The sequence below is a fragment of the Petaurus breviceps genome, unplaced genomic scaffold, assembly GCF_028583685.1.
Source record: "Petaurus breviceps papuanus isolate PSGF00001 unplaced genomic scaffold, PetGlider_PUasm1.0 90994, whole genome shotgun sequence".
Taxonomy (NCBI): Eukaryota; Metazoa; Chordata; class Mammalia; order Diprotodontia; family Petauridae; genus Petaurus; species Petaurus breviceps.
Genome location: NW_027187393.1, coordinates 4494874 through 4505026, shown reverse-complemented (window position 1 = coordinate 4505026; position 10153 = coordinate 4494874). Strand labels below are relative to the sequence as shown.

At 43.6% G+C, this 10153-nt stretch overlaps 1 pseudogene; it reads right to left on the bottom strand.

Moving 5' to 3' along the window:
- Positions 1-1411: 1411 nt before the first annotated feature.
- Positions 1412-3318, bottom strand: LOC138153413 (heat shock cognate 71 kDa protein-like; annotated as a pseudogene).
- Between the last annotated feature and the right edge of the window lie 6835 nt (positions 3319-10153).

Sequence of the window (10153 nt, the reverse complement as noted above, 5' to 3'; positions counted from 1 at the left end):
TTTGGGGATAGGAATTTCTTTCATAATACTTTACATAAAGTTTAATTTATGTAATGGAAATGTATGTAAAGTGAGAACTATCTGTATACAGTTATAACTGTGAATGTGAATGGGATGAACTCACCCATAAAACAGAGGCAGATAGCAGAATGAATTAGAAACCAGAATTCAAGAATGTATTATTTACACGAGACACATTTGAAACGGAAAGATACATACACACAAAATTAAATAACGAACTGGAGAGGAATCCATTATGCTGCAGCTGAAGTTAAAAAAAAAAAAGCTGGGGGTGGAGCCAAGATGGTGACATAGAAGCAGGAAAACTCCCTGCACTCCCCCCATAAACACCTCAAATACCTATAAAATATGACTCTAAACAAACTTTAGGGCTACAGAACCCACAAAGTAACAGAGAGAAACAAATCTCCTGCTGAAGGCAGCCCAGCAGGCCAGCAGGAAGGGTCCATCGCAGCTCACTGGGAGCAGCACCCAGCCCCATGTGAGCCCACGGTTTTAGCCCTAGGGCACCCCAACCAGCCCTGGATAGAGAGATTTCGGGAGAGTGGATCATCAGCAGCTGTGGTGGTTTCCAGAATTATCAATCCATAAATGCCAAAGACAAAGTGAGAGGTCAGTGTGGACTTTGTGGGAACAGGGAGTCCAGGAGTGCAGTCCAGCCTCTGCCCCCTGGAGGGAGAAGTGGCTGTGGCTGCTTCAGAGCTCCTGGCCTGCAGATTGTAGGGGGACCAAGTGACCAGTCTGAGAGATAATCACTCTCGCTTTAAACTGCTTGGATCTGGATCGCTGTCTAGGGTGGAGGCCCTGGGGTGTGTGACCAGGTGCCAGAGCCTGTAAATGGGAACAAAAAAATGTACCTTTATTCAATAATGAATTCAATAAAGAACAGGATGACGCGCTCACTGCTGCAGCTCTGATTGGATGCAGCTCGGAGCACGGCGTGCGTTTCACCCGGGGGGGGGGGAACGGTGCATACAGAGGGTACCGTAATGTAGCGTGTAGCGCAGGGGATCACCTTCACTACAGTAGCAATCTCAATAGGGCTTATTTTCGGGGGAGGGCTTATTTTAGAGGAATCTTACACAGTAAGGGGAGGGCTTATTTTCGGGATAGGTCTTATCGGGGAAACACGGTATTAGGTTATACATGTGCTGTCATTCCTTTTTTTATGGTGCCAATTTTAACTAGATTTTATTCTCTAGGACAATTGCATTTCCAATTATTTACAGTACTGATAAAGTGCGATGTTGTTCACTTCTCTCCCTCTGCACACATTCAAGTATTCAGAATGTAGCTTAAATGTTACTTTTAAACTACTACTGCCTTGGCTACAAAATTGAGTCCTTCAATTTTTGGAAAGCTGTGTGTAATGCTCTTTCTTCTGGTATGTTTAGTCAACCTCTTCAATGATGGGTCCAGAAGAAGCACCTCCAGATGGGGCTGGCTGCTCCACCCCCTAGGAACCCATTGGGCATGCCTCCTGGCATGCCTCCTGCACTCTGGTACAGCTTAGTAATAATGGGGTTGCAGACCTTCTCCAATACTTTCTGCTGATGCTCAAATTCTTCCTTCTCAGCAGTCTGGTTCTTATCCAGCCAGTTGATTATTTCAGTACATTTGTCAAGGATCTTCTGTTTGTCTTCATCACCAATTTTGCCTTGCAGTTTTTCATCCTCCATGGTTGCTTTCATGTTGAATTCAAGAATTCAAGAGAATTCTTGGAAGACACGCTGTCTCTCTGCTTTTCATCCTCAGCCTTGTATTTCTCAGCCTCCTGGACCATATGCTCAATGTCTTCTTTGCTCAGACATCCTTTATCATTGGTGATAGTGATCTTGTTCTCCTTGCCTGTGCTCTTATCCACAGCAGAAACATTGAGGATGCCATTTGCATCAATGTCAAATGTTACTTCAATCTGAGGAACACCCCTAGGTGCTGGAGGAATTCCTGTGAGCTCAAATTTGCCAAGCAGATTGTTATCCTTTGTCATCACTCTCTCACCTTCATAAACCTGAATAAGCGCGACACCAGGCTGGTTGTCCAAATAGGTGGTAAAGGTCTGTGTCTGCTTGGTGGGGATGGTGGTATTACGTTTGATCAAAACGGTCATAACTCCACCAGCAGTTTCAAGGGAAAGAGGAGTGACATCCAACAACAGCAAGTCCTGCACATTCTCAGATTTATCTCCAGACAAAATGGCAGCCTGGACAGCTGCACCATAAGCAACAGCCTCATCAGGATTGATATTCTTGTTGAGCTCCTTGCCATTGAAGAAGTCTTGCAGAAACTTCTGTATTTGGGGGATTCAAGTGGAACCACCCACCAGGACAATGTCATGAATCTGAGACTTATCTAGCTTGGTATCTCTTAGGGCCTTCTCCACTGTGTCCAGCATGCCACGGAAGAGATCAGCATTCAGCTCTTCAAAATGGGTATGGGTGATTGATATATAGAAGTCAATACCTTCATAGAGGGAGTCAATCTCAATACTGGCCTGGGTACTGGAATAGAGGGTACGCTTTGCACATTCACAAGCAATGCAAAGACAGCAAACAGCCCTCTTGTTCTCACTGATGTCCTTCTTGTGCTTTTGCTTGAACTCGGTAATGAAATGGCTGACTGTTCGGTTGTCAAAGTCCTCCCCACCCAAGTGTGTGTCCCCAGCTGTGGACTTGACCTCAAAGATGCCATCTTCAATGGTAAGAATGGAGACTCCAAGGTCAAAGATCAACACATTTCTCTCGGTACCAACCTTTTTGTCCAAGCCATAAGCAATAGCAGCAGCAGTTGGCTCATTGATGATTCGAAGCACATTGAGACCAGCTATGGTTCCAGCATCTTTGGTGGCCTGACGTTGGGAATCGTTGAAATAGGCTGGTACTGTGACCACAGCATTTGTGACGGTCTTCCCAAGGTAAGCTTCAGCAATTTCTTTCATCTTGGTCAAGACCATAGAAGATACTTCTTCTGGATAGAAAGTTTTGTCTCCCCTTTGTACTCCCTTTGGACCTTAGGCCTGCCTGCATCATTCACCATCATAAAAGGCCAATGCTTCTGCATCATCAAATCTGCGACCAATCAGATCTTTGGCATCAAAAACTTGTTGGTGGGGTTCATTACAATTTGATTCCTTGCAGCATCACCAATTAAACATTCTGTGTCAATAAAGGTGACATAGCTTGGGGTGGTCCCGTTTCCTTGGTCATTAGCAATGATCTCCACTTTCTCATGTTGGATGACTCATGCACAGGAGTAAGTGGTGCCAAGATCAATGCCAACTGCGGGTCTCTTTGACATGGTTGCTGGGGAGTCGGGGGTCATAGCTGACCACTGTGGAGAGAGAAGGGCTGCTGCTACACTGAGTAGCCATGTGCTATTGATGGGATGCTTGGGATCTATGTTTGTAAAATCAATTTGTAATACCAATTTGTAACATCAATAATGGTGGGGTGCTTGGGATCTATGTTTGTAAAATCAATTTGTAAAATCAATCAATACCAATTTGTAACATCAGTCTGTAAAACCAGTTTGTGAAATCATACCACCACCACCCCCAGCTTCAGAGCATTAACTCTGCCCAGCAACAACTCATGAATTGTTTATCTCAGCTTGGAACAATAACAAGCTATTCTTATGAATCCTTCACAAAAGTATCTATAAACATTCCAGCTTAGGCAATTATTATCTCCCCCTTGTATAGTGTCCCGCTGCCCCCATGAATCGTTCGGTACCCCATCTCTGGGTTGACTCCATGGCTGCCTCAATGAATGCTTCAGGACCCTGTCTCTGGGTTAACTCCTTAGCCTATTATCCACACACTGAGTCAATGTGAGCCTTGGTTCCCAGACATCAATCTTGTCAAACATGACACTGATGGGTGGCAGACTGGGCACTTCTCAGTCAGCCCTTGACCACTCGTTGACTTAGTGACGTTTCAAGCCTAAAACCACACTTCCAGGTAGCACCCCCCTTGGGCTTTTTCCCAGTGAATCATGGGCAATACTCCTGCACAGTTACATTAAAAATGCATGTTCCTTTAAACACTGGCCCCACCTTAACTCCTCCCTAATCCCACCCTTAATCACCTAGTTAGCATAATTGGCACGGGTTCTACTATGGATTACTCTATAAAAACCTTAATTCTACCCCTTTAAGGTTGCAGGTCCTCTAAAGGACTCTTGCCTGCTGTACAACCTAACAATAAACTTGCAGGTCCCCTAAGGACCCCTGCCCACTGTAAAGCATACAATAAACTTTTACAACTCTGATTCCAAGTTGCCTTGGGCTGAATTCTTTCAAGACTGAATCACAGGCTTTCTGGTCTTAGATAAGATCAAAGTTCCTGCTGAACCTATTGTGAGCCATCCCTCATCACTGTCATTCCAAACATATGTCCATGTTAGGTCATGAAGTTTTTAGAAAAAGTTACTCACACTATAAGTTGGGAAGGAATGAACATTATGTGATGGAATACAATTGTGCTGAAAGGAATTGTGATGAAGATGGTTTTAGAGAAAACTGGGAAGATTCGTATGAACAGATGCAGAGAGAATTTATAATTTATATGACAACTAGATGGTAAAGACAAACAATTTTGAAAGAATTAAAAATTCTTATCAGGAGGGCGGCTAGGTGGTGCAGTGAGTAAAGCGCTGGCCCCAGAGTCAGGAGGACCTGAATTCGATTCCAGCCTTAAGATACTTAACACACACACACACACACACACACAAAACTAGCCATGTAACATTGGGTAAGTCACAACCCCAATTGCCCTCCAAAAAGGCAAAAAAAAAAAAAAAGAATTCTTGTCAGTATTATGACAATTTATGATTCCAGAGAACTAATGCATGCTACCCACTTCCTATTAGAGAGGTGAAGAATTCAGAGTGCCTAATAAGATAAACATTTCTTTGGACATGGCCAATGTGGATATTTGTTTTGCCTGACTGTACATATTTGTAACAGGTTTTGTTTTTCTTTTTTTTTCTCAATTGGTGGTGAATGGAGTGGGAGGGAAGTCAAGAACATAGATTTTTGTTGATTGAAAAAAAGTAAAATGTAATTTTTAAAAATTACTGGCATCAGGGGGTGAAGCCAAGATGGCAAAGTAAAAGCAGGGACTTGCTTGAGCTCTCTCCCATATTCCTCCAAATTTCAGTAAAAAAATTACTCTAAACAAATTCTAGATCTACAGAACCCACAAAATGGCAAAATGAAACCCATCTCCAACCCAAGAAAGCCCAGAAGGCCAACAGGAAGGGTCTATTACAACAGGCTCAGAGTGGAATGCAGTCCAATGTAGCCCAAGCTGGCACAGACTGGGCTGAAGCAGGCCTCAGGGGACTGGATCACTGGCAACTGTGGCAGTTTCCAGACTTCTCAACCCACAAATGCCAAAGACAAAGTAAAAGGCCAGTAAGAAAATTCTGTCAGACTTGGGTGAAAGAAAAGGAAATTCTGGATCCTGCCCCAGGCAGGTGGAGGTGGCAGCAGTGGAAGCAGCAGCAATAGCAGCAGTGGCTGATTCCAGAGCTCCAGGTCCACAGATGGTGGGGGGATCAAGCAGCTGATCAGAGGATGATTGCAGGGATCTCTTTGCAGGCACTGAAGCAGGATTCTCTTGTTTTGCACTGCTTGGATCTGGGTCACAGTTGTGAGTGGCGGTCCCAGGGTGAGGAGATGCACTGGCATGTCAGTTTGTGGTGGCTGTGGAGAGAGAGTCCCCCTCACAGTTTCAAAGCAGAAAAGAGTGCTTGTAGTCATTCACAGACCAGAGCACAGGCCAGGAGAGAAGCAAAAGAGGAGTAAACACCTTGGAAGAACTGAAAATTTACAGATGCCTAGAAGTAGCTCTGACAACAGCTGGACAAAACCCCTGAAAATTGGGACAGAGCACTCTCCACTCTGAAAGCGGAGTCCTATCTTGACAAAGAGTTCAAAAGTCAAATAATTGTCTGGGAATATCAGACAATAGAATTTTACTTTTGGGACAAAGAAGACAACAAAGTCAAAGCTCCTGAATCCAAAGCCTCCAAGAGGAGGAGCTCAAAATGATTTTGAAAATCAAGTAAGATTGAATGGGGGTGGGCAGAGTCAAGATGGCAGAGTAGAAGCAGGACCTCCCTGCTGCTCCAGCTTCCACCTTTCCCAATCCATGTAAAAAGGGCACTCTAAACAAACTTTGGAGCTGCAGAATCTACAAAATTACAGAGAGAAGCTAACCTCCTGCTGAGGACAGCCCAGCAGGTCACCAGGAATTGGCCAGCGCAGTGCTCTGGGAGACCAGCCCAGCACCATGCTGAGGCTTTAGCCCCAGGACGGGCCTGACCAGCCACCGGCTGGAGGGACTCCAGATCAGCAGCAGCTGTGGCTGTTTCCAGATTTATCAACACATAGATGCAAAGGACAAAGTGAAAGGTTAGTGCAGTATGGACTTTGGGACGCAGTAAGTGGGAGAGTGTGGCTTTTGCACCCGGGGCGAGAAGCCGTTGAGCCACTGGCACAGCCAGCCAGCACCACGTGGCAGCTTCAGCTCCTGGCCTGCAGTGTGTAGGGGGACCAAGCACCAGTCTGAGGGGTAATCACTCTTGCTTTAACCTGCTTGGATCTGGATTGCAGTCTAGGGTGGAGGTCCTAGGGTATGTGACCAACTTGCCAGAGCATGGGGAGACCTCAGAGAGGACACCCACCTAATACCTCCGGCAGCTGAGAAAACCCCAGGGTTTGGGACGAAAGCTCCCCTGTCTGGTGGCAGAGTCCTACTGTGGCAAAAAGCCCAGGGGTCAAGTGATTGAGGGGCGACATGACCAGGCAAAGGAAACAAAACAAACAGGAGATTCCAACATTAGACTCCTATTTTGGGGACAAAAAGAAGCAAAGCATGGAACAGGAAGAAGACAGTGAAGTCAGAACTCCTGCACCAAAAGCTTCAAAGGAAAATACGAGCTGGTTACAGGCCATAGAGGACCTTAAGAAGCAGATAAGAGAAGTGGAGGAAAAGTTGGTCAGAGAAATGAGAACAATGCAAGAAAATTATGAAATGAGAGTCAATAGGCTGACTGAGAAAAATCACACCTTAAAAAAACAGACTAACTAGAGGCAGCCAGGTAGCACAGCAAGTAAGAGCACCGGCTCCAGTGTCGGGACAAACTGGGGATCGAATCCGGGCTCCGACACTTAGCACCCTCCCAGAAACACCTGGCCGTGTAACCTTGAGCAAGTTACTTAACCCCAATTGATTAGGGGCAGCCAGGTGGCTCAGCAAGTAAGAGCACCAGCTCCAGTGTCGGGATGACCTGGGGATCAAATCCGGGTGCAGATACTTGGCACCACACCCAGAAATGAGCAAGTTACTTAACCCCAATTGCTTAAAAAAAAACCAGACTAACTCAAATGGCAAAAGGGGTTCAAAAAGGCAATGAGGAGAAGAATGCCTTAAAAAGCTGAATGTGTCAGATGGAAAAAGAATCTCAAAAGCTCACTGAGGAGAATCATTGCTTCAGAATTAGATTGGAGCAAATGGAAGCTAATGACTTTATGAGAAATCAAGATGCTGTTAAACAGATCCAAACAAATGAAAGAATAGAAGGCAATGTGAAATATCTCATGGGAAAAACCACTGACCTGGAAAATAGATCCAGGAGAGATAATTTAAAAATTATTGGACTACCTGAAAGCCATGATCAAAGTAAGAACCTAGAAATCAATCTCCAGGAAGTTCTCAAAGAAAACTGCCCTGATGTTTTAGAACCAGAGGGCAAAATAAAGGTTGAAAGAATCCACCAGTCACCTCCTGAAAAAGATCTCAAAAAGAAAACTCCTAGGAATATTATAGCCAGGTTCTGGAATTCCCAGATTAAGGAGAGAATATTACAAGCAGCTAGGAAGAAACAATTTGATTATTGTGGAAACACAATCAGCATAACCCAGGATCTGGCAGCTTCTATACTGAAGGATCAAAGGGCTTGGAATATGATACTCCGGTGGTCAAAGGAGCTGGGATTAAAACCAAGAGTCACCTACCCAGCAAAACTGAGTGTCATGTTTCAGGGGAAAATATGGTCTTTCAGTAGAATAGAGAACTTTCAAGCATTCTTAATGAAAAAAAAAACAGAGTTGAATAGAAAATTTGACATTCAGATACAAGAAGCAAGAAAAGCATGAGGTAAACAGGGATAAGAAATCATAAGGAACTTATCAAAGTTGAACTATTAACATTCCTACATGGAAAAACAATAATTGTAACTTATGAAACTTTTCTCAGTATGAAAATAGTTGAAGGGAATAGAAATATATACATATATAGTCTACATATGAGGGTATATGGGCATATGAATACATATGTGAATGTATGTATATATGTTTAAAGGTATACATAGATAGAGGGCACAGGACCAATTTAACAGGAAGGGATGATACCTAAAAGGTGAAATTAAGAGGTGAGAGAGGATGATAATGAAAGGAGATGGGGAGAGACAGAATGGGGTAAACTATCTCATAAAGAAGAGGCAAGGGAAAATGGTTACAATGGAAGGAAAGAATAAGAAGGCATAAGGGAATGGGTCAACCTTATTCCCATTGAATTTGGCTTGAGGAGGGAATTAAATACACACTAAATTGGGTATCTCACCCTCCAGAAGAGTAGGGGGGGAAGGGGATGAGAAGGGGGATGATGGAAGGGAGGGCAGGCTGGGGGGGAGGAAAGTTGGAAGCAACCACTTTGAAAAGGGATGGGATCAAAGTAGAGAATAGAACAAGTGGGAGGTGGGATAGGAGGGAGGGAAAGTCTTTTCCAATATATCTACTATGTTATCACTTTGCATTAGCCACACATGTACAACCTATACTGAACTGCTTATCTTCCCAGTAAGGGTGGGTGACAAGGGAGGAAGGGAATGAATCTGGAATTCAAAGTTTTAAAATCAAATACTCAAATTATATATATACTATTATTAATACTATTTTACATGTAATTGGGAAACAAGATATACAGGCACTGGGGTATAGAGAACCACTGGAAAAGTCGAAAGGGGTATGGGAGAAAATATGGGAGAAAATATGGGAGATAGCAGATTGGAGGAGGGGATATCCTGTGGGACTGCTATTTTGGGGAGGTGGGTAGCGGAAAAACAGGGAGAAAATTTGTAACTCAAAATCTGTTGGAAATGAATGATATAAATCAGAAGTTAATAGAGCATTTAAAAAAAAGAAGAAAATCAAGTAAGATAAGTAGAGGAAAAATTGAAACAAGAAATGAGAGTGATGCAAGAAAATCATGAAAAAATGAGTCAATAGCTTGCTAAAAGAGACCCAAAAAAATACTAAAGAAAATAACACCTTTATAAAAAATACACTAACCCAAATGGCAAAAGAGGTCCAAAAGCCAATGAGGGGAAGAATGCTTTAAAAATCTAAAAAACTAATAGTAGATGTCTGCCCTATAACCTCTGAGTCAAGGCAATGGGCTAGTCTGGACCACTAAAATCAGAGTGTTCTCTGAATCACCTAATAAGGAATGAGGGTCAGGGCCCCAGGAAACAAGTATAACTGTGCCATGGCAAGGAAGCTGCTAGGGAGAGAGCAATGTCCAGTTTCCCAGTCATTTAAGTCTTAGTATACATGTATCCCAGGCATTAGGGCCTTACCATTATTAAATGATTCAGAGAACACTCTGATTTTAGTGGTCCAGACTAGCCCATTGCCTTGACTCAGAGGTTACAGGGCAGACATCTACTATTAGTGTCTTGTCAGCTCTTTATCTAAGACTCTATAAAAGTACAACTTCTGAGTGGCTTAGTGGGACTTGGTTTGAAGCGAGCTTCCTGTGGAACTGGTAACCTCACACCTATGCTGTTTCCAATTGACGTTTGTCTTCCTATGACTATCACCTCAGTGTGGGATGGTTGCTCTTTGAGAAGAGCTCCCACCCCTTTCGCCTTGCAATCATTTGGATTTGTTCATCTCTTCTGATTCAGTACTGATAAGTTCTACAATACTCGTTTCACTGTTGCTTTTAGGAACTTGTCACTATCATTATAACTGCGGGCATGAGCACCCTCTACCTATAAATCCATTAACAGAACCTTGGGTCCTTTAGGGATCTAACATGAAAGTTTGGGCTCTAAGACCAGCA